The following is a 21,631-nucleotide window of genomic DNA, read 5'->3' as shown; positions in this document are numbered from 1 at the left end:
CCTCCCACAACTCTGTTCTCTGCACAGGCTATGTACAGCACCGTGTTGATGTCACTGCTTCTTTTACAAGGTAATACCTGGGTTTGTAAAGACAGTTGGTGCTGGTGGATTTATATCCTATGTGGCTGTTGAGGAATATATTTAAATGAAAGTTTTTTTGTCCAGAGATCAGCTTTAAAAGAAGCATTTTTGAGGTTCCAATAGAAAAAAAATTCTTTGTCTATAACTGTCTTCTTTCTCTTTGTATTTTTGGCCTTTTTTTCTGTTTACTTTCTCTCCTGGGAAGGAAATGTTCACAACCAGCACATATACCGAGACAAAGTATTTCCTAGAACTTCCCCTGAGCCTTCCACCTCTGTGACCCCATGTTTCCGTATTACTTTGTCTTTGGTGGAGTGGTGCATGCTGGGAAGGCCCATCCTGCCAAGAGAGAGGACAGAACAAGTCCCGAGCCTCAAAATGGATTTGTTTGTAAACGACTGGTTAACTCCTTGTGTGCTGGAGAGCTGTGAAGAATCAATTACTGGGAAAGTGCGTGTGCGGGGGTGGGGGTATCAGAGAATGACAGGCAAATTGTCTCAGAAATAAAAAAACACAAAAAAAAAAAATATAAAATACACTACACAATAATTAATTTAAAAAATCATAGTAATGCTCCATACGCTTGGGGAGTTATGCTTGATGAACACCCCGCCCAAAAGGGTGCACTGAGATGCTTCATTTGCTTCACAGTCCGAATTAAAGTAAATGTACCTTCAAACAGGATGACCATTATTTTGTCTTATTTTATTTATTTATTATTTCACTTAATTTTTTTTTATATCTATTTTTTATGTACATATTTTAGATTTACATTTTTAAAATATATTACTTGTTTTATTTTTATTTATTTTATATTTTTATTTTTTATATTTACTTATTTATGTATTATTTATTTTATTATTACTATTTTTTAATATAATAACATCTATATATATAGGTATATATATATAATATAGTAATAATAAAATAAATAATAAATAAATAAATATACACGGTATAAAGATATATATATATATATGTATATGTATAATTTGTATATTTATTTATTTATTATTTATTTTATTATTACTATTTGTTTTATATAATAACATATTTTATATATGTGTGTGTATATATATATATATATATATATGTATGTGTATATATATATATGTATGTATATATATGTATGTATATGTGTATATATATATATATATGTGTGTGTATGTATATATGTGTGTATATATGTATATATATATGTATATATACGTATATATATATACGTATATATATATATATATATATATATACGTATATATATATATATATATATATATATATATATATATATATATACGTATATATATATATATATATATATATACGTATATATATATATATACATATATATATATACATATACATATATATATATATACCGTATTTTTCGCTCCATAAGACGCACTTTTTTCCCCCCAAAAAAGGGGGGAAAATGTCCGTGCGTCGTATGGAGCGAATATAAAGCGGCCGGTCCGGTATTTCTGCCGCCACCATGTCAGAATACCGGGCCGGTCGCTCAGCTGTTCTCTCCTGCAGGGCCTTACCTGTTCCTCGCTCCAGCGCTGTACAGTCTTCCCGCGCTGGCTTCTGTGACAGCCGGGTGCCCACTGCGCATGTGCTGCGCTTTGTGAATGATCCGCTGTCTTCTGGGACACATGACAGGTCCCAGAAGGCGCCGGGTCATTCACAAAGCGCAGCACTTCTCGCGCATGCGCAGTGGGCACCCGGCTGTCACAGAAGCCGGCCCGGGAAGAAGGAAGGAAGGAAGGACAACTCCGCGGAAGTGGGAGCGAGTACCTGTCAAATTCAGGTACCCGCTCCCCCTCCCTCCCCAAAGGTCAGCAGTCTCTGGTCATTCCCTGCACTGTCTGCAGTCTCTGGTCATCCCCTGCACTGTCCGCAGTCTCTGGTCATTCCCTGCACTGTCTGCAGTCTCTAGTCATCCCCTGCACTGTCCGCAGTCTCTGGTCATTCCCTACACTGTCTGCAGTCTCTGGTCATCCCCTGCACTGTCCGCAGTCTCTGGTCATTCCCTGCACTGTCTGCAGTCTCTGGTCATCCCCTGCACTGTCCGCAGTCTCTGGTCATCCCCTGCACTGTCCACAGTCTCTGGTCATTCCCTGCACTGTCCGCAGTCTCTGGTCATTCCCTACACTGTCCGCAGTCTCTGGTCATTCCCTGCACTGTCCGCAGTCTCTGGTCATCCCCTGCACTTTGTCCGCAGTCTCTGGTCATCCCCTGTACTGTGTCCGCAGTCTCTGGTCATCCCCTGCACTGTGTCCGCAGTCTCTGGTCATCCCCTGCACTGTGTCCGCAGTCTCTGGTCATCTCCTGTACTATGTCCGCAGTCTCTGGTCATCCCCTGCACTGTGTCCGCAGTCTCTGGTCATCCCCTGCACTGTGTCTGCAGTCTCTGGTCATCCCCTGCACTGTGTCCGCAGTCTCTGGTCATCCCCTGCACTGTGTCCGCAGTCTCTGGTCATCTCCTGCACTGTGTCCACAGTCTCTGGTCATCTCCTGCACTGTGTCCGCAGTCTCTGGTCATCTCCTGTACTGTGTCCGCAGTCTCTGGTCATCTCCTGTACTGTGTCCGCAGTCTCTGGTCATCTCCTGTACTGTGTGCGCAGTCTCTGGTCATCTCCTGCACTGTGTGCGCAGTCTCTGGTCATCTCCTGCATTGTGTCCGCAGTCTCTGGTCATCCCCTGCACTGTGTGCGCAGTCTCTGGTCATCTCCTGTACTGTGTCCGCAGTCTCTGGTCATCCCCTGCACTGTGTGCGCAGTCTCTGGTCATCTCCTGTACTGTGTCCGCAGTCTCTGGTCATCTCCTGTACTGTGTCCGCAGTCTCTGGTCATCTCCTGTACTGTGTCCGCAGTCTATGGTCATCTCCTGTACTGTGTCCGCAGTCTCTGGTCATCTTCTGTACTGTGTCCACAGTCTCTGGTCATCTCCTGTACTGTGTCCGCAGTCTCTGGTCATCCCCTGTACTGTGTCCGCAGTCTCTGGTCATCCCCTGTACTGTGTCTGCAGTCCATTGGTTCAGAATATTTTTTTTTCTTGTTTTTCCCCTCTAAAACCTAGGTGCGTCTTATGGAGCAAAAAATACGGTATATATATATATGTATATATATATATATATATATATATATATGTATATATATATATTACCTAATTTATTTTATTTTTTAATTTTATATTTATATTTATTTTTTATGTTTATTATTTTATGTTTATTTATTTTATTTATTTATTTATTTTTAGATGTATTTTTCTTTTTGTGCTGTGTATCATAAACCATTTCCTCCATTTTCCCATCCCAGTGCTGCTGATCATCTGCAGCCTCTTTTATCCAATTCCTGTCTGTATATACTTGCTCCGTCATTGCTCTACACTGGCTTCCTGATGGTGACAAGAGCAGAGCTCGTCTGTGCAATGTGTGTCGCCACTCGTAATAGCGTGTGACAGGGTGACAACACAGGCGCGCAACTGGGACACAGGGACAGAGCGTTGTCACCCTATAACAGGAAGGGCCTGAACAAGGAATTCATGGCAGGATCACCAGGGATTATTTTAAAGCAAGCTGCAGATATAAACAGATTGGAAGCAAAGTTGCAAGCAAGTGGCAGAAATGACATTAACACGGTAAAAGATGTTTTTTGTGTTTGGGATTACATCGACTTTAAGTGACTGTTGGCTGCGCGGTGGAGTTCCAGGGGTCCTTTGTCCTTTTTGACTTTGGCCACCTTGCTAGAAAATGTTCCAAAGCCAGACAGATGGTAGGCCACGTCGGATCTGCTGCGAGGCACTCGCTGGCCGCTTTGAGGTTCTATCAAAGAGGAAAGAAATATAAAAAGTGTGGAAGTCGCTAAAGTCAAACTCAAGAGCCGCGCATGTTCTGGACAACAGTTTTCAGCTTTTTGGCTCAAAACTCCTGCTTTTTTCTAACACTAACTCCCAACACTTCAAATGCATGGATACATTCCTGACACAATGCAACAGTATCACACTGCTACTACAGTATACATCATTACAAAGCCGTCATTGAGCTCCAATCAGTGGCTTTGCCTAGGCTGAGATGATGTCATCAGTCTGCTGCAGGCAGGAAGAAGCATTTCCTCAGTTTCTGCTCCCCCAGGGATCAGACTGCAACTTTGTAACTTTGTGTCAAGTCCTATGTTGAGAGGCTGCGGCAGGGGCTGATCTGTGTCAGACATTTGCGAACATAGCCAAAAACTGCATAAGCACCAGGATTTTCCTGATTGTGTCATCTCTGAGCAGGCATCTCTGCACAAGAAGGAATTCGTGACTCTGGATGATGAAACAAAAGTAAGCAGCTGGATGTGATATGCGCAGTACGCTGATAATAATTGAAACAATGTGTACGGAATTTGTTTAACAAGAAAGACTAAAATATACACAGTGTAGCTATTATGAGATAGAAACAAGACATGTGCAGAACGAAACATTTTGTTCGATTTGTTTATTCGTTTTCATCCGGATTTTAATATTTCCAATGGATTCAAAGTATTCCAATCAACTTCTTATCAAATTCGAATAAAAAATATTGAATCGATCCAAATTCATTGTGAAGAATAGCTGCTCCTATTCTAAATTCTATATTTACAATTTGAATTTCAGAAGACGGTTATATTCTTTCTGTTTCATTCTCTCCTATTCTCTTCTCTTTTAATCTACTCTATTCTTTTATATGCTATTCTATTAGGTTTTATTATATTCCATTCATTTCAAAATTCGTATTTCAGAAGACGACTCTATTCTTTCTACTTTATTTTATTTAAATCTCTTCTTTTTCTTTTCTCTTCTATTCTATTCTTTTCAAATTTCAGAAGGCGGTTATATTCTTTCTATTTCATTCTTTTCTATTCTCTTTTCCTCTAATCTACTCTATTTCTTTTCTATTCTACTCTATTCTTTTATATTCTGTTCTATTAGGTTTTATTATATTATATTCATTTCGAAATTCATATTTCAGAAGACGACTATATTATTTCTACTTTACTCTATTCTATTTAAATCTCTTCTATTTCTGTTCTCTTCTATTCTATTCTTTTCGAATTTCAGAAGACGGTCTTTGCATAGTCTTTGCAGGAAATCAGCAATATTCAGCAATATGTTTATAATTTAAATTTGTTTTCAAATTTTAGTTCATTTTCAAATTCGATTAGAATTTGATTTGAATTTTGGACGAAGTTTTATTTCGTTATTTCCCATCCGTACAAATTCATTGCTATTGTAATTTGGAGATTAAGATACATCCGAAGTAATGAACATTTCATCCAAATTTCTATTTCTTTTCTATTCTACTCTACTCTTTTATATTCTGTTCTGTTAGGTTTTATTATATTATATTCATTTCGAAATTCATATTTCAGAAGACGACTCTATTCTTTCTACTTTATTCTATTTAAATCTCTTCTTTTTCTTTTCTCATCTATTCTATTCTTTTCAAATTTCAGAAGGCGGTTATATTCTTTCTATTTCATTCTTTTCTATTCTCTTCTCTTCTAATCTACTCTATTTCTTTTCTATTCTACTCTACTCTGTTCTTTTATATTCTATTCTATTAGGTTTTATTATATTCTATTCATTTCGAAATTCGTATTTCAGAATACGACTATATTATTTCTACTTTACTCTATTCTATTTAAATCTCTTCTATTTCTGTTCTCTTCTATTCTATTCTTTTCGAATTTCAGAAGACGGTCTTTGCATAGTCTTTGCAGGAAATCAGCAATATTCAGCAATATGTTTATAATTCAAATTTGTTTTCAAATTTGATTTCATTTTCAAATTCAAGTAGAATTTGATTTGAATTTAGGACGAAGTTTTATTTTGTTATTTCCCATCCGTATAAATTAATTGCTATTGTAATTTGGAGATTAAGATACATCCGAAGTAATGAACATTTCTTCCAAATTTCATTTTGGAATGAAATGAACCGCGTTGCAAACTGGGGAGTAACAGGAAAACATGCCGTCCTGCAATAGATCTTCAGTTCACCACCATAGAAGGTTCATGCAGTGCATCGGCATAGTGTGGGACATTCTTCAACCCCTTCCTACCCAGTCCCAGGGTCTCGTAACTAGAGTCTTTCAATCAAATGACCACTGTGATTGGCTGTCACAGTGGTCACATGATCAGGACCTCTTCCCGTCAGCTCCCAATAATGAGACTGGGACCTGTTGATGACAGCTCAATCACTGTGCTGAGAGCGCAGTACCAATATGTGTGTTGTGTGGGCATTAACCGCTTTTCTTCCGCCCTATAGCAGAAATGCTGCCACAGGGCAGCAGGGGTGCGCAAAATCATATATATATATATATATATATATATACACACACACACGTGATTTTGCATTTCCAGGTAGGGAGCGCGCACATGCCCTACGCAGCTGTCAGAGGACAGGAGCCAGCGTTGAGAGTGGAGCGCTTTTTTTCCTCTTTTTTCAGGTCGGCGGTGTCGTGCTTGATGCTGGATCTACTTGTGGGGCATTTTTTCATTTTTGTTTTTAATGAAGGACTTGTCAAAAACTGTCTCCTGTCATTTTTACACTACACTTTTTTTTTTGTGAGTAGAGGTACCAGGCGGTAGCAGTACTCCATACTCATTCTCATAAGGGGGGGGGCTTCTAGATTCCAAAAAACCCCCACCTGCAGACCCCCACAACCACCAGCCAGGGTTGTGGGGAAAAGGCCCTTGTCCCCATCAACACGTGGACAAGGTGCTTTGGGGGGCCCCCCGCCCCAAAGCACCGCACTATGTTGAGGGCATGTGGCCTGGTATTGTTCAAGGGGGGGGGGGCGTTTGCTTGTCCCCCCCTTTCTTGACCTGCCAAGCTGCATGCTCGGATAAGGGTCTGGTATGGATTTTGGGGGGGACCCCATGCCATTTTTTTTTTAATTTTTGGCGTAAGGGTTCCCCTCAAAATCCATGCCAGACCTGAAAGGATTGATATGGATGGGGTGGGGGGGCAGGCGGTTTTTTTTTTTTTTTTTCTTGCTGGCAATTCTTTTTACATTCAGCTTTCAGAGGGGAACCCCGCTGACAAGATGTAAAGAATGTTTTCACTACTAAAATACTGCATGACTTCATAATATAACTGAGTAACTGAGAGGTATCTTATCACATACTCCGATGCGGTAATGTACCACTTAGTGAATTGTCCCCTCTGTTCAAAGTTCGCGGTCAAACGTTCGTTAGGTTCGAATGTTCAACCGCAAACCGAACAGGGGGTGTTCAGCCCATCACTAGTGATGACCATCAGCACACCGCGCCTGCTCTCACATGTGGTGTGACACTGATATTAGGAAAGAAGGTTTGGTTTGTTCCAACATATGAATATCAGTGGGCACATGCGTGTGGCGTGTGCGCAGGTGCATAAGCACAGCTAGTCACTGGTCCCCGGGGCCAAACAGCCTATAAAAGCAGCATGCAGGGATTGCTGAGTGGTCTTCAGCTAGTTCCCGTAAACCTGCAACCTGACCTGCTGAACTGCAAAATGTTGACACTAAAGTGCTAAGGATGCTGAAGCCAAGCAGTGCATCAATTTGGGAAGCCAAATGAACTGATAAAATACACTGCTCCAAAAAATGAAAACACATCAGATCTCAATGGGGAAAAATCTCCTTCTGCATCTCTATACTGATATGGACTGGGAAATGTGTTAGGAACGTAAGAATGCCCCATCGTTGGATGGAAATGAAAATGACCGACCTACAGAGGACTGAATTCAAAGACACCCCGATAATCAAAATGAAAAAATGATGCAGCAGGCGAGTCCATTTTGCTGAAATTTCATTGCAGCAACTCAGAATGGCCCTCAGGTGCTTGTATGCATGTCTGACAAAGTGGGGGCATGCTCCTAATGAGACGACGGATGGTGTCCTGGGGCAGGGGCGGACTGACAACTCATGGGGCCCCCGGGCAATAGGGGATCATGGGGCCCCTGTGCCCTTGCCAAAACTCAAAAAAGCCTATGAAAAAGGTACCAGAGGCATCTCATGGGGCCCCCTACTGACCCCGGGCCCTCGGGCAGTGTCCGAGTTTCCAAATGGTCAGTCCGCCCCTGTCCTGGGGTATTTCCTCCCAAATCTGGACCAGCGCATCACTGAGCTCCTAGACAGTCTGAGGTGCAACCTGGAGGCATCAGATATCCCAGATATCCCAGAGGTGCTCTATTGGATTTAGGTCAGGCAAGTGTGGAGGCCATTCAGTGGTAAGAATTCCTTCATCCTCCAGGAACTGCCTGCATACTCTCCCCACATGAAGCCGGCATTGTCGTGCATTAGGAGGAACCAGGGCCCACTTCACCAGTGTAGGGTCTGACAATGGGTCCAAGGATTTCATCCCGATACCTAATGGCAGTCAGGGTGCCATTTTCTAGCCTGTAGAGGTCTGTGCGTCCCTCCATGGATATGCCTCCCCAGACCATGGTACAGGCAGCATAACATTCTCCACGGCTTCTCCAGACCCTTTCATGTCTGTCACATGTGCTCAGGGTGAACCTGCTCTCATCTGTGAAAAGCACAGGGTGCCAGTGGTGGACCTGCCGATTCTGGTTTTAAATGGCAAATGCCAATCGAGCTCTATGGTGCCGGGCAGTGAGCACAGGGCCCACTAGAGGAAGTCGGGTCCTCAGGCCACCCTCATGAAGTCTGTTTCTGATTGTTTGGTCAGAGATATTCACACCCGTGGCCTGCAGAAGGCCATTTTGTAGGGATCTGGCAGGGCTCATTCTGTTCCTCCTTGCACAGAGGAGCAGATACCGGTCCTGCTGATGGGTTAAGAACCTTCTACGGCCCTGTCCAGCTCTCCTAGAGTAACAGCCTGTCTCCTGGAATCTCCTCCATGCTCTTGAGACTGTGCTGGGAGACGCAGCAAACCTTCTGGCAAAGGCACTATTTGATGTGCCATCCTGGAGGAGGTGGACTGCCTGTACAACCTCTGTAGGGTCCAGGTATGGCCTCATGCTACCAGTAGTGACACTGACCCTAGCCAAATGCAAAACTAGCGAAAAACAGTCAGAAAAGATGAGTACGGAAAAAAAAATTGTCAGTGGCCTCCACCTGTAAAACCATTCTTGTTTTGGGGGTCCATCTAGTGCACCTGTTGTTAATTTCATTAACACCAAAGCAGCTGAAACTGATTAACAACCCCCTCTGCTACTTACCTGACCAGATCAATATCCCAGGAGTTTCATTCCCTTGATGCTAGACTCTGATTAAAAACCATTCCTTTAATTTTTTTGAGCAGTGTAGTTTATTGGACAGTTTAATAGTTAGATAGTTTATAAGACATGCCAAAAACATACTTAAAAAATGCTCACAGGCCGAAAGCGTTGTATATAAACCCAAAATGAGTAGAAGTTGGGATGTAAAGATGTGTCATAGAGACCTACGCATTACTCAGACAACCCACTGACACGTTTCGAGGGACATGCACCCTTGTTCAGAGCAGGGGTGTATTTACCACAAGGCAAACAAGGCATTTGCCTAGGGTGGCATTTTTCGGGGGGGGCAGCACTGCCCCTTGGAAGAAGGGACACATGCGGCATGAGGACCTGGTTAGTTTCTGAAAGATGCTGTGGGTTTCATGACGGTGTATGCACAGCCCGACTCTCGTTCCTGGGGATGTCCGGAGCTGTGAAGGTGAGTGTCTTTCTCTCTCTCGCCATGGGGATGGTGGCTGGTGTATGGGGGGTAATGGTAGTGGAAGGCTCGGGTGGAGGGCAGGGGTGTTCTTGGTCAATCAATGTCAGGCTCTTTCTCCGGGGGGGGGGGGGCGCCAATTTTTGTGTTCCCTAGGGCAGCACAAAACCTAAATACACCGCTGGTTCAGAGGCAATGATGGTCTGAAAAAAGGGAGCATGTCCCTTGAAACACATCAGCTGGGTTGTCTGAGTGATGTGTAGGTCAATGCTCTGAAGAATAGGGCATGTCCCTCAAAACATGATCTCAATGACACATCTCTACATCCTGACCTCTCCTCATTTGGATTTATTTACAACAGTCTTGGCATGTGGACATTTTGTTAGTATGTTTTTGCCATTTCTTTGTTCCAATGAACTATATTCTCGGGTAATGCAGTAAGCTTTTGTACCCCCCCTTTTTTAAATTCTCAGATCTGCTGCCTGCCTTCTGTCTATGGCCCAGTTTGCCTTGTGACTTGCCCAGGATTCTTGTAAGATCATTGACCCAAGACTTGGCAGTAGCTCATTGGTCCAGTACTGCCGGCTTCCTTCTGGATTTGGCCAAACATAGGTTCAGACCAAACCCAAGCCGATCCCATGCTTGAATCTTCTATTACCAACCTTGGCTTGAAACTAGGATGCATTTCCCATCTATTGAATGGATGCCTCACTGCTCTGCTGGCTTGTATCCTGCCTACGTTCTTAATGTCTTCTCTTGTATCTCAGCGTTCCTGCGGTTGGTTCCTGTCCAATGGTCTACAGTCTCTGGTCTACAGTCTCTTGTTCTACAGTCTCTGGTCTACAGTCTCTTGGTCTACAGTCTCTTGGTCTACAGTCTCTGGTCTACAGTCTCTTGGTCTACAGTCTCTGGTCTACAGTCTCTTGGTCTACAGTCTCTGTTCTACAGTCTCTTGGTCTACAGACTCTTGTTCTACAGTCTCTGGTCTACAGTCTCTTGGTCTACAGTCTCTGGTCTACAGTCTCTTGGTCTACAGTCTCTTGGTCTACAGTCTCTGGTCTACAGTCTCTTGGTCTACAGTCTCTTGGTCTACAGTCTCTGGTCTACAGTCTCTTGGTCTACAGTCTCTTGGTCTCTAGTCTCTTGGTCTACAGTCTCTTGGTCTACAGTCTCTGGTCTACAGTCTCTTGGTCTACAGTCTCTGGTCTACAGTCTCTTGGTCTACAGTCTCTTGGTCTACAGTCTCTGGTCTACAGTCTCTTGGTCTACAGTCTCTGGTCTACAGTCTCTTGGTCTACAGTCTCTTGGTCTACAGTCTCTGGTCTACAGTCTCTTGGTCTACAGTCTCTTGGTCTACAACCTCAACAGATCTGATACTGCTTACAACATTGACACTCCTGCCACTCCATGTCCTCAGATTCCCTGTTGCCACATCCAACAGCATTGTAGATATGCAAGAGTGGTCCCTCATCAACTTGATATGTGGCAGATATGTTTTGGGGACCTCACCCTTACTCTGCTCAATAACTGGGGGAACGTCTAAGATATTCCACTGCAGCTTGCCTAAGAACACCCACTCCTCCAGATTGACACCCACCCATCAAGGCATTTTGATATTTGCATAACTCCTCACAAGAGCCAGCCTGCTGCTTGCAACAGGACTGAGGGCTCTTGAGAGGAGTACAGAGGCAGGATACTGTGATGTTTTCAGGAAGCTATGTACAGCACCCTGTCGGCCCCTCCCACCAGCCATGATCTGTCTACCAGGCATAGAGAAGCACAGAGACCCAGTGATGGGTCTAAAATATGGTAATTAATGAAAGTGGAAAGATTTTATTTAATAACTAACATGTTGATAGGGGAAAAAAAGAGGGACCAGTAATAGAAAAATATAAGCAGAATAAACTGCAATTCTAACGCTGGGCTTTGTCAGTTCTGCCTGTGTCAGATACAGCCGAGCTCATCCCAAATGTCAGCATAGAGATCATTCATCTCTGGAGAAGCAGCAGCTGACAGCACTTTGTATTTGTCTTCAATATGAGCTTTCAACAACACCGCATGTCTGCGGTCAGCTTTGGAATTCTATTCTGTTTACAAATATTTTTTTTAACTATATGTATGTATTCTATTTATTAATGTAAATACATTATTATTATTAATAATATTCAGAGTATAATATATTATTATTATTATTACTACTGGTACTACCACTACTACTACTAAATTCTAATAAAATTAATAATAATAATAATAATAATAACAATATGATTATTTATTAGTAATATTACTACCAATAATAATAAACATTTTTTATATATATATATAGCTTGAGGTGATTGTAGCCGTATTAGTGCATTTGCGACAGAAACAATTGAGTACTGTTCGTGATACTTTTTTTATTTGCACTAACATACAATTTTGAGGACAAGCTTTCTGGGAGTGTCCCCTTCTTCAAGGTCCAAGTAGTACTTGTACTGTAGCAGTAGTACTGTAGTAGCAGTTTAGTACTGCTTGGACCTTGAAGAAGGGGACACTCCCAGAAAGCTTGTCCTCAAAATTGTATGTTAGTGCAAATAAAAAAAGTATCACGGACAGTACTCAATTATATATATATACAGTATATATATATTTCATTAGTAGTAGTATTACTAATACTTTGAGGTGCCATTAACAAGTGTGCTGGTCATTTTTCCACATGTTCTGTGAACACGCAAAAATGCGGCCTTTTGCGCACGTTCATGGAGCTTTCAGGTGTGAATGCAACCTAAGGGCCCGTTCACATAGGTGGCAGGCCTTGCCCCCCTCCGAAAAGCTATCCATCACAATATGTTGTCTCCTCACCGCCTATTGTACCCTGAAAATGCCCACCCAACAATGGTGGTAGCAGCGTGACCCCAGTCACTTGAATGGTCATGTGACAAGGGGTTTCATTTCCGCCAGCACAAAGCATCATGGGTGCGGCATGTGCATAGCCCTGAGCGGCTGCATCTCCTTGTTCAGGTGAGTGGTTGGGGACAGGGCCGGGATACGGGGTGGGCGGGAAGGGCACCTGCCCTGGGCGCCATAGTTTTATTGTGGGGATGGGGAGGGGGCGCCTTCGCTCTGTTACAAGGCTGCCAGGAGTAGCGACAGCGGCAGTGATTTTTACAAGAAAGAGACTGCTGGGTGTAAGACCCCCCAAGCTTGCACATCATGAATGGGGTCTCAATTTGGCATCTTTGCCCTGGGCACTTGATGACCTTGTCCCAGCACTGGTTTGAGTGGGGAAGGTAAAACTGCAGCTCAACCACCTTATTTTAGATCCCATTCACACTTGTGCGACTTGTCATGTGACTATGAGGTCCAAAGTCGCATGACAAGTTGCAGCCCCTATTTCCCAATGAGTACCATTCATATCTGTGCAACTTCAAGTAGTTCCTGCACTACTTTAGTCCAACTTTCATGCAACTTGAGGGCCAAAGACTTCAATGTAAACCCTCCAAAGTCACATGAAAGTTGCAACTGAATGATATACATGCGACTTGTGTGCTATTTTGTGGGACAGAAACAATCATCCTTGGTCAAAGCCAAAGTCACACAAAAGTCACACTCATCCAAAGTCACATCAAAATCGCAATGAAAAGTGTGAATGGAGCCTTACACCCCGGTCACATCGGGTGCGATTTGCATGCCCTGCGACTTGCAAATCGTTTGCCAACTCGTACCCTATTGTCTGCTATTAGAGCGGCCATATCGGTGCGGTTCCAACTTGGTCGGAGCCGCATCGATTCCTAAAGTAGTACATGCACTACTTTTGGTGCGATTTGCATAGACATCTGTGTCAGATGTCTTGCAAATCGCAATGAAATCGGCAGGTCACCAGACTTTGCAATCGTGCGACTTCGCTGTAAGTCGCACAATTTCAAAATCGGATTTGATGTGATCGGGGGCTTACTGTCCCCCGGCAGCCTGGGGGCTAAAGAGCCCTACGGGGGCACAGACATGGCTAAAAATCTGACAGGTGTCCTAGTCCCTCTCCACTCCATCCAAGAAAAAGTTTTACCTTTAGATATACTTTCAACAATAGCTAGCCGCAAACCCTTTAAAAAAAATAAATAAAATGGCCGACCTGACGCAACACACAACACACCCCCCCCCCTTCGCCAGCGCCGCACGAGCCAGGAGACAAATTTTTCGGGTGTCCCCAAACAGCGGTTTGTGGAAAATAATCCCCGATTCTGCTGGCAGTCGTGCCAGACATTGTTCGGCGACTTATTTATTTATGAAGTCTGAAGGTTAGTGCGCCTACCTGCTGAGATTAATTAGCCTCGTTCTTTGTGTCCTGCGAAAGTCTGTCTGATTAAACGCACACATCTATTTTACTCCTTTTCAAGCTCCCTTTCACACCATTTCTGCTCGGCTGATTAATATTGAAGCTGTACGTTTTCATTTGCGCAGATTTTGTTTTAAATTTATATTTGTCTACATCCCCGGCCTTTAGTATGCAAATCAGCGCGATAAGTTGTTTTTTTTTTTCACCAAACTATTCAGCCAGCCGGCGAGCGGAGATTTTCACCCCGCTGTCACCCCCACTGCTAGGGAATGCGGCTCCAAGATGTTTATGCGCGACTTTAAATATTTTAAGAGGCCGCCGTCATTATTTATTGTAATTTTTTTCTTCTGTGGGTTAAATGGAACGTTAACCCCTCCTGTGCTGACGTCACTCCAACGCAGGGCCTACGGGCCTCTGGAGAGGCTGTTGCCCCGGGGGGGGGAGGAGTCTGGAGCGGTCAAGGGCACTTTGTCGATGGTTAGTATTGATCTATCTGCTTGGAAATAGATAAAGAGTATGTTAATTAGCAAAGCAAATATCAGGATACGTCTCTTACCATGCGCGATCCATTCAAGACACATTATTGGGAGGCGGCAATGCTAATAGTAAATTCTTTTTGATGTCGCGGAGTCGGGTTTATCTTTTTTTTTTTTTTTTCTACGGATCGTTTTCGACAAATGAGACATCTGTGTGATATTTTGTATAAATAAGTATTCGCTGATTGTATTAAACACATAGAAGCCCCTTGGAGACCCCTCACTGTTCTGTCTATCCTTTCACCATCCTCTCTGTCCTCTCTCCTCTTCTCTCTCCAATCTCTCTGTTCTTTATATATCTCTACATCACTCTTCATACTCCCTCTCTCCTCTCACCGTTGCCTCTCTCCCTCATCACCCCACATTTTTCCTCTTTCTTCCCCCTCATCTTCCCCAATGTTCTCTCTATCCTCTCGTTCTCTCTCCTAACCCATCCCCCATAATCCTTCTTTTATATCATAGTATTCTTCTTTCTAAGGCCTGGTTCACATACAGTATGTGTATGCGGGTTTGAGTGCATATGTCGTGGGTAGAGCAACCTATAGGGAAAGTCCCCAACCCATTTTTAAATTGCACCACCCACACTGAACTACATGGTGACAATGTATCGGGGTGCTTAATTGCACCCCTGCATGTCTCCTAAAGTGCAATGCGCTCCTCTCCTCTTTTATTGCCTCCACTATCTCTCTTCTCCTCTTTCTTATTCTCTTCTCTCCTCTCCACTCTTTCACCCTTTCTATTCTCCTCTCCTATCCTCTCCTTTCCCCTTCTCTCCTCTCCTCACTTCTCCTCTCCTCTCCTTTCCTCTTCTTAGTTCTCCTCCCTTCTCCTTTCCTCTCTCTATATCCTCTCCTCTTTCTTTCTTTCTTTCTTTCTTTCTCTCCTATCCCCTTTCCAGTATCTCTTTCTCTCTTCTCCTCTTGTTCTCGCCTCTCCTCTCTTCTCTCTTTTTCTCACTCTCCCTCTCTTATCCCTTCTCTTCTCCATTGCCCTTTCTATCTCTGTCTCTCTTTCTGTGCTCTCTTCTCCTCTTCTGTCCCCTCCAATCCTTCCCTCTCCTCATCTTTTCTTTCTTTCTTTCTTGCTTTCTTTCTTTCTTTCTCTCTCTTTCTCTCTTTCTTTCTCTCTTTCTTTCTCTCTTTCTCCCTCTCTCTCTCTCTCTCTCTCTCTCTTTCTTTCTCTCCTATCCCCTTTCCAAAATCTCTTTCTTTCTTCTCTTTCTTGTTCTCGCCTCTCCTCTCTTCTCTCTTTTTTTCACTCTCCCTCTCTTATCCCTTCTCCTCTCCATTGCCCTTTCTATCTCCGTCTCTCTTTCTGTGCTCTCTTCTCCTCTTGTGTCCCCTCCTTCCCTCTCCTCATCTTTTCTTTCTTTCTTTCTTTCTTTCTTTCTTTCTTTCTTTCTTTCTTTTTCTCTTTTCTCTCTCTCTCTCTCTCTCTCTCTCTCTCTCTCTCTCTTTCTTTCTCTCTTCCTCTAGTATCCCCTTTTTCTATATCTCTTTCTCTCTTCTCCTATTTCTTGTCCTCTCCTCTCATTTCCTCTCTTCTCTCTTTTCCTCACTCTCCCTCTCCTATCCCCTCTCCTGCTCTATACAGTGGGGATCGAAAGTTTGGGCACCCCAGCTAAAAATTTGTATTAATGTGCATAAAGAAGCCAAGGAAAGATGGAAAAATCTCCAAAAGGCATCAAATTACAGATTAGACATTCTTATAATATGTCAACAAAAGTTAGATTTTATTTCCATCATTTACACTTTCAAAATAACAGAAAACAAAAAAATGGCGTCTGCAAAAGTTTGGGCACCCTGCAGAATTTATAGCATGCACTGCCCCCTTTGCCAAGCTGAGACCTGCCAGTGTCATGGATTGTTCTCAATCATCGTCTGGGAAGACCAGGTGATGTCAATCTCAAAGGTTTTAAATGCCCAGACTCATCTGACCTTGCCCCAACAATCAGCACCATGGGTTTTTCTAAGCAGTTGTCTAGAAAACTGAAACTGAAAATAGTTGACGCTCACAAAGCTGGAGAAGGCTATAAGAAGATAGCAAAGCGTTTTCAGATGTCAATATCCTCTGTTCGGAATGTAATTAAGAAATGGCAGTCATCAGGAACAGTGGAAGTTAAAGCAAGATCTGGAAGACCAAGAAAAATATCAGACAGAACAGCTCGCAGGATTTTGAGAAAAACAATTCAAAACCCACGTTTGACTGCACGATCCCTCCAGAAAGATCTGGCAGACACTGGAGTTGTGGTACACTATTCCACTATAAAGAGATACTTGTACAAATATGGTCTTCATGGAAGAGTCATCAGAAGAAAACCTCTTCTACATCCTCACCACAAAAATCATCGTTTGAACTTTGCAAATGAACATATAGACAAGCCTGATGCATTTTGGAAACAAGTTCTGTGGACCGATGAGGTTAAAATTGAACTTTTTGGCCGGAACGAGCAAAGGTTTGTTTGGAGAAGAAGGGGCACAGAATTTAATGCAAAGAACCTCTGTCCAACTGTTAAGCATGGGGTTGGATCAATCATGCTTTGGGGTTGTGTTGCAGCCAGTGGCACAGGGAACATCTCACGAGTAGAAGGAAAAATGGATTCAATAAAATTTCAGCAAATTTTGGATGGTAACTTGGTGCCATCTGTGAAAAAGCTGAAGTAAAAGAGAGGATGGCTTCTACAAATGGATAATGATCCTAAACACACCTCGAAATCCACGGGGGATTACATCAAGAGGCGTAAACTGAAGGTTTTGCCTTGGCCTTCACAATCTCCTGACCTCAACATAATTGAAAATCTATGGATAGACCTTAAAAGAGCAGTGCGTGACAGACAGCCCAGAAATCTCAAAGAACTGGAAGACTTTTGTAAGGAAGAATGGGCAAAGATACCTCAAACAAGAATTGAAAGACTCTCGGCTGGCTACAAAAAGTGTTTACAAGCTGTGATACTTGCCAAAGGGGGCAGTACAAGATATTAACTCTGCAGGGTGCCCAAACTTTTGCAGACGCCATTTTTTTGTTTTCTGTTATTTTGAAAGTGTAAATGATGGAAATAAAATCTAACTTTTGTTGACATATTATAAGAATGTCTAATCTGTAATTTGATGCCTTTTGGAGATTTTTCCATCTTTCCTTGGTTTCTTTATGGACATTAATACAAATTTTTAGCTGGGGTGCCCAAACTTTCGATCCCCACTGTACTTTTCTTTGCCCTTTTTTATCTCTTTCTCTCTTTCTGTCCTCTCCTCTTTTATCACCTTCTCTCTTCCCTCTCCTTTCCTCCTTTCATCTCTCTCCCTCTATCTTTCCCTTTCTTTCCTTCTTTCTTTCTTTCTCTCTCTCTCTCTCTCTCTTTCTCTTTTTCTTTCTTTCTTTCTTTCTTTCTTTCTTTCTTTCTTTCTCTCTTTCTTTCTCTCTTTCTTTCTTTCTGTCTTTCTTTCTCTCTTTCTCTCTCTCTCTTTCTCTCTTTCTTTCTTTCTTTCTTTCTTTCTTTCGTTCTTTCTTTCTCTCTCTTTCTTTCTCGCCCTCTCTTATCTTCTTTCCTATCTCTCTTTCTCTCTTCTCCTCTTTGTTTTTCTCTCTTCTCCTCTCCCCTCTTTCTCTCTTTCTGTCATCTCTTCTGTCTTTTCTCTCTGTTCTCCTTGTCACCCTTTTCCTTTCTCTCAGCTATTAAGGAATTTATGACTGTAAGCATAATGACCTTACGTAAGAAGTTATATAACAGATAAATACCTAAAATATGTGGAATTTTGCACCTGTTTGCAATACACAGATAGTCACACTGGAGGTGACCGGGGGGTCCCATGGCCAAATAAAATAAAATACATCATAAGGTGTTTTCACCTGTATTCACACTAAAATATTATAAAAATGCTGTATTTTGGTGCATTTCTTTATCCTACATCTTAACAAGTTTTTTTGCTGCTTTTATTTTTTTACTGCTTTTGCTATATTGCTGCATTCACACCTGAAGCAAAAACGTGCATTTGTTCAGTACATTCATCAAACGTATTACTGGCACTTCAAGTGCATGAAGCAGACAATCGTTTTTTGATGCATCAGAACATGTGACAAAAGCATGCAAGAATGTGCATTCATGAAACGCTAAGTCTGAATCTATCCTCAGTGTTTTGTATGGTTTTTTGAAGAATGGCAAAATGACCATTAAGAATACAAACACACAACAAAATGCACACTAGATTACAGGAGGCAATATACATAAAGAAGCAATAAAATGCAACTACAGCAGGGGTCTCCGAACTGTCCAGCATGTGGAGCACATGGTATATTTAAAAATATTCATGGCTGAAAAAAATCAGTTCCCTATTACATCAGGATCCCCATCAGCACCCCCCCTTACATCAGAGTCCCCCCTTACATCAGGATCCCCATCAGAGCCCCCCCTTGCATCAAGATCTCTATCCAAGTCCCCCTTACATCAGGCTTTCCTTCAAAGTTTCCCCTTACATCAGGGTCCCAATGAGCACCTCCCCCTTACATTAGGATCCACATCAGAGTCCCCCCTTATATCAGGATCCCAATCAGAGTCCCCCCTTACATCAGGATCCCCATCAAAGTCCCCGCTTACATTAGGGTCCCCATCAGCATCCCCACTTATATTAGAGTCCCCATCAGATTCCCCCATTGCATCAGGGTCCCCATCAGAGCCCCCCTTTGCACTACAAGTGGAGACAATAGGCAGCCTGTGCTGACCTTATTCCTCAATCAGTGCACATTGGAGAAATGACACTGACCCTAGGTGCGGGCTGGAAAAATTCTTGTAGCGGGCCAGATGTGGCCCACAGGCTATAGTTTGGAGACCCCAGCACTGTAGTGTGAATCAATTCTATTGTATATGTGAAAGGTATCAAAGTGCATATACAGTATATGGACATACTGTAAAAGTTGTTATATTCAGGGGTTAGGCAAAAAAATGGAAACACTACATGATTAGCTGACAGGTGGGAAGCCTCACTTTCGTCATTCACTGCGTGCGCTGCTAGTAGTACAGAGTCATGTCAGAGCCTACCAGGGGCGGACTGACCATTTGGAAACTCGGGCACTGCCCGATGGCTGGGGTCAGTAGGGGGCCCCATGAGATGCCCCTGGTACCTTTTTCATAGTTTTTTTTTTAGTTTGGGCAAGGACTCAGGGGCCCCATGATCACCTATTGCCCGGGGCCCCATGAGTTGTCAGTCCGCCCCTGGAGCCTACTGAGCTTTAGACTTGGTCCACACTAATGTGGTGCAGGACAATGCATGTAATTCGCACATGAACAAAGCGCATTCCTGTGCAAATTACATGCAATGTCTGTGCGGTGCAATTTTGTATGGCTCATATCGCATCGCATCCGCACCAAAAAAGGTGCAGGACCCTTTTCTTTACCCGCACGTGAATCGCATCGCATGGGTCACCCATGCGATGCAATTTCTGGCAATTTTATCACATTTTGTGATCTGTTTCGGGGTGTCATTAATTCAACATTGACACCAACACCAGATCGCATGAACGCCATGTGATTGAAATGCGATGCGGGAAATGCACAGGATTCACAGCGTTTCCCACACCGCATCAGTGTAAACCCTGTCTCAATGAGGGCCAATTGTTGGTATTCACTTAGCTGGTACCTGTTTGACTAAAGCTGGCAATTTATTTGCTGTGTCGCAAAGTACAGTAACAAAGGTTATGACGTCATATACAGTTTCCAGGAAAATGTCGTCTGATAAGCATAAGCGCGGTCGCCATGGTCCACTGACCGAAAGAGACAAAAGGACACTGTGATGGATTGTGATCCGGAATAGGGAAACAACTGCTGCAAAAGTGACTGCAGAGCTCAATCTCAGTCTTCTTGGGACGCAGTCTTCATGGGACTGAGATTGAGTTTTGCAGCAGTAGTTTTCCTATTCCGGGTCACAATCCATCACAATGTCCTTTTGTCTCTTTCGGTCAGGTGACCATGTCGACCGCGCTTGTTTTTCCGAAACTGTATATGCTGTCATATCCTTTATTACTGTACCTCACGACACGGCACATAAATTGGAAACTTCAATCACAGAGGCACCAGCTAAGTGGCACCAACATTTTGCCCTCTCCAGGGGTTCTTTTGTGTTTTTGTTTGTTATTAGACAGACAAGTTCAAATGCCATCATTTTATATTATAGATTTAATATTTCACATTGCACTCTGAAATTGCTGGCATCGTTAAAACTGCTAATTTAAAAAAAAAACATGAACAATGAAAATGTATGTCAGGCCAAAAACTTTTTTTTTCGTAGTTTTTAGAGTGGTGAAGAGTATATCCCCTGTCAGGTCTTTACTGCTATCTGGTGCTCCATTAGAGAGAATACACAAGGGGGCAGAGACCGAAACCTACAAGGGGGCAGAGACAGAAACCTACAAGGGGGCAGAGACAGAAATAAAATTATAGAAGTTAGGTGTAGGAAGGGTTGGATATTCATTTTCAATGACTCATGATTATGACTTTTTTATATGTTAAAAAAAATATATTTTTAAAAATATATTTTTTTAAGTATATTCTTCAGATTTTTTTTAACATATAAAAAAGTCATTTTAACATATATTTTTACATATATTTGTAAATGCATTCCAAAAATGTAGATTTGTATTTTTAAAGACATACAGTATATTTGAAATGTATTTTTAAAAATATTTTTCTTATATTTTGTAATAAAAACGCATTTCAACATGCAGTGTATATACTGTATATATATATTTATTGAAATATATTTTGACCTATATTGAATATGGCCAAAGTTGTAGTATTTCAAATATATGGCAATATATTTGGGAAGAATATTTTTAAAATATATTTCAAATATATCTTTCTTCCATGTGGGACTAATCCTACCTGTAACTCTAACACTAATGCTACCTGTTACTTCAGCGCTAAACCTACCTGTAATCATAACATTTTCCCTACTTGTAATTGTAACACTAAGCCTACCTGTAATCCCAACACTAAGCCTACCTGTAATGCCAACACTAAGCCTACCTGTAATGCCAACACTAAG

This window comes from Staurois parvus, unplaced genomic scaffold (assembly GCF_062004578.1).
Source record: "Staurois parvus isolate SC_StPar_1 unplaced genomic scaffold, SC_StPar_1.0 ptg000697l, whole genome shotgun sequence".
NCBI classification, from domain to species: Eukaryota; Metazoa; Chordata; class Amphibia; order Anura; family Ranidae; genus Staurois; species Staurois parvus.
This window is presented reverse-complemented; position numbering follows the sequence as displayed.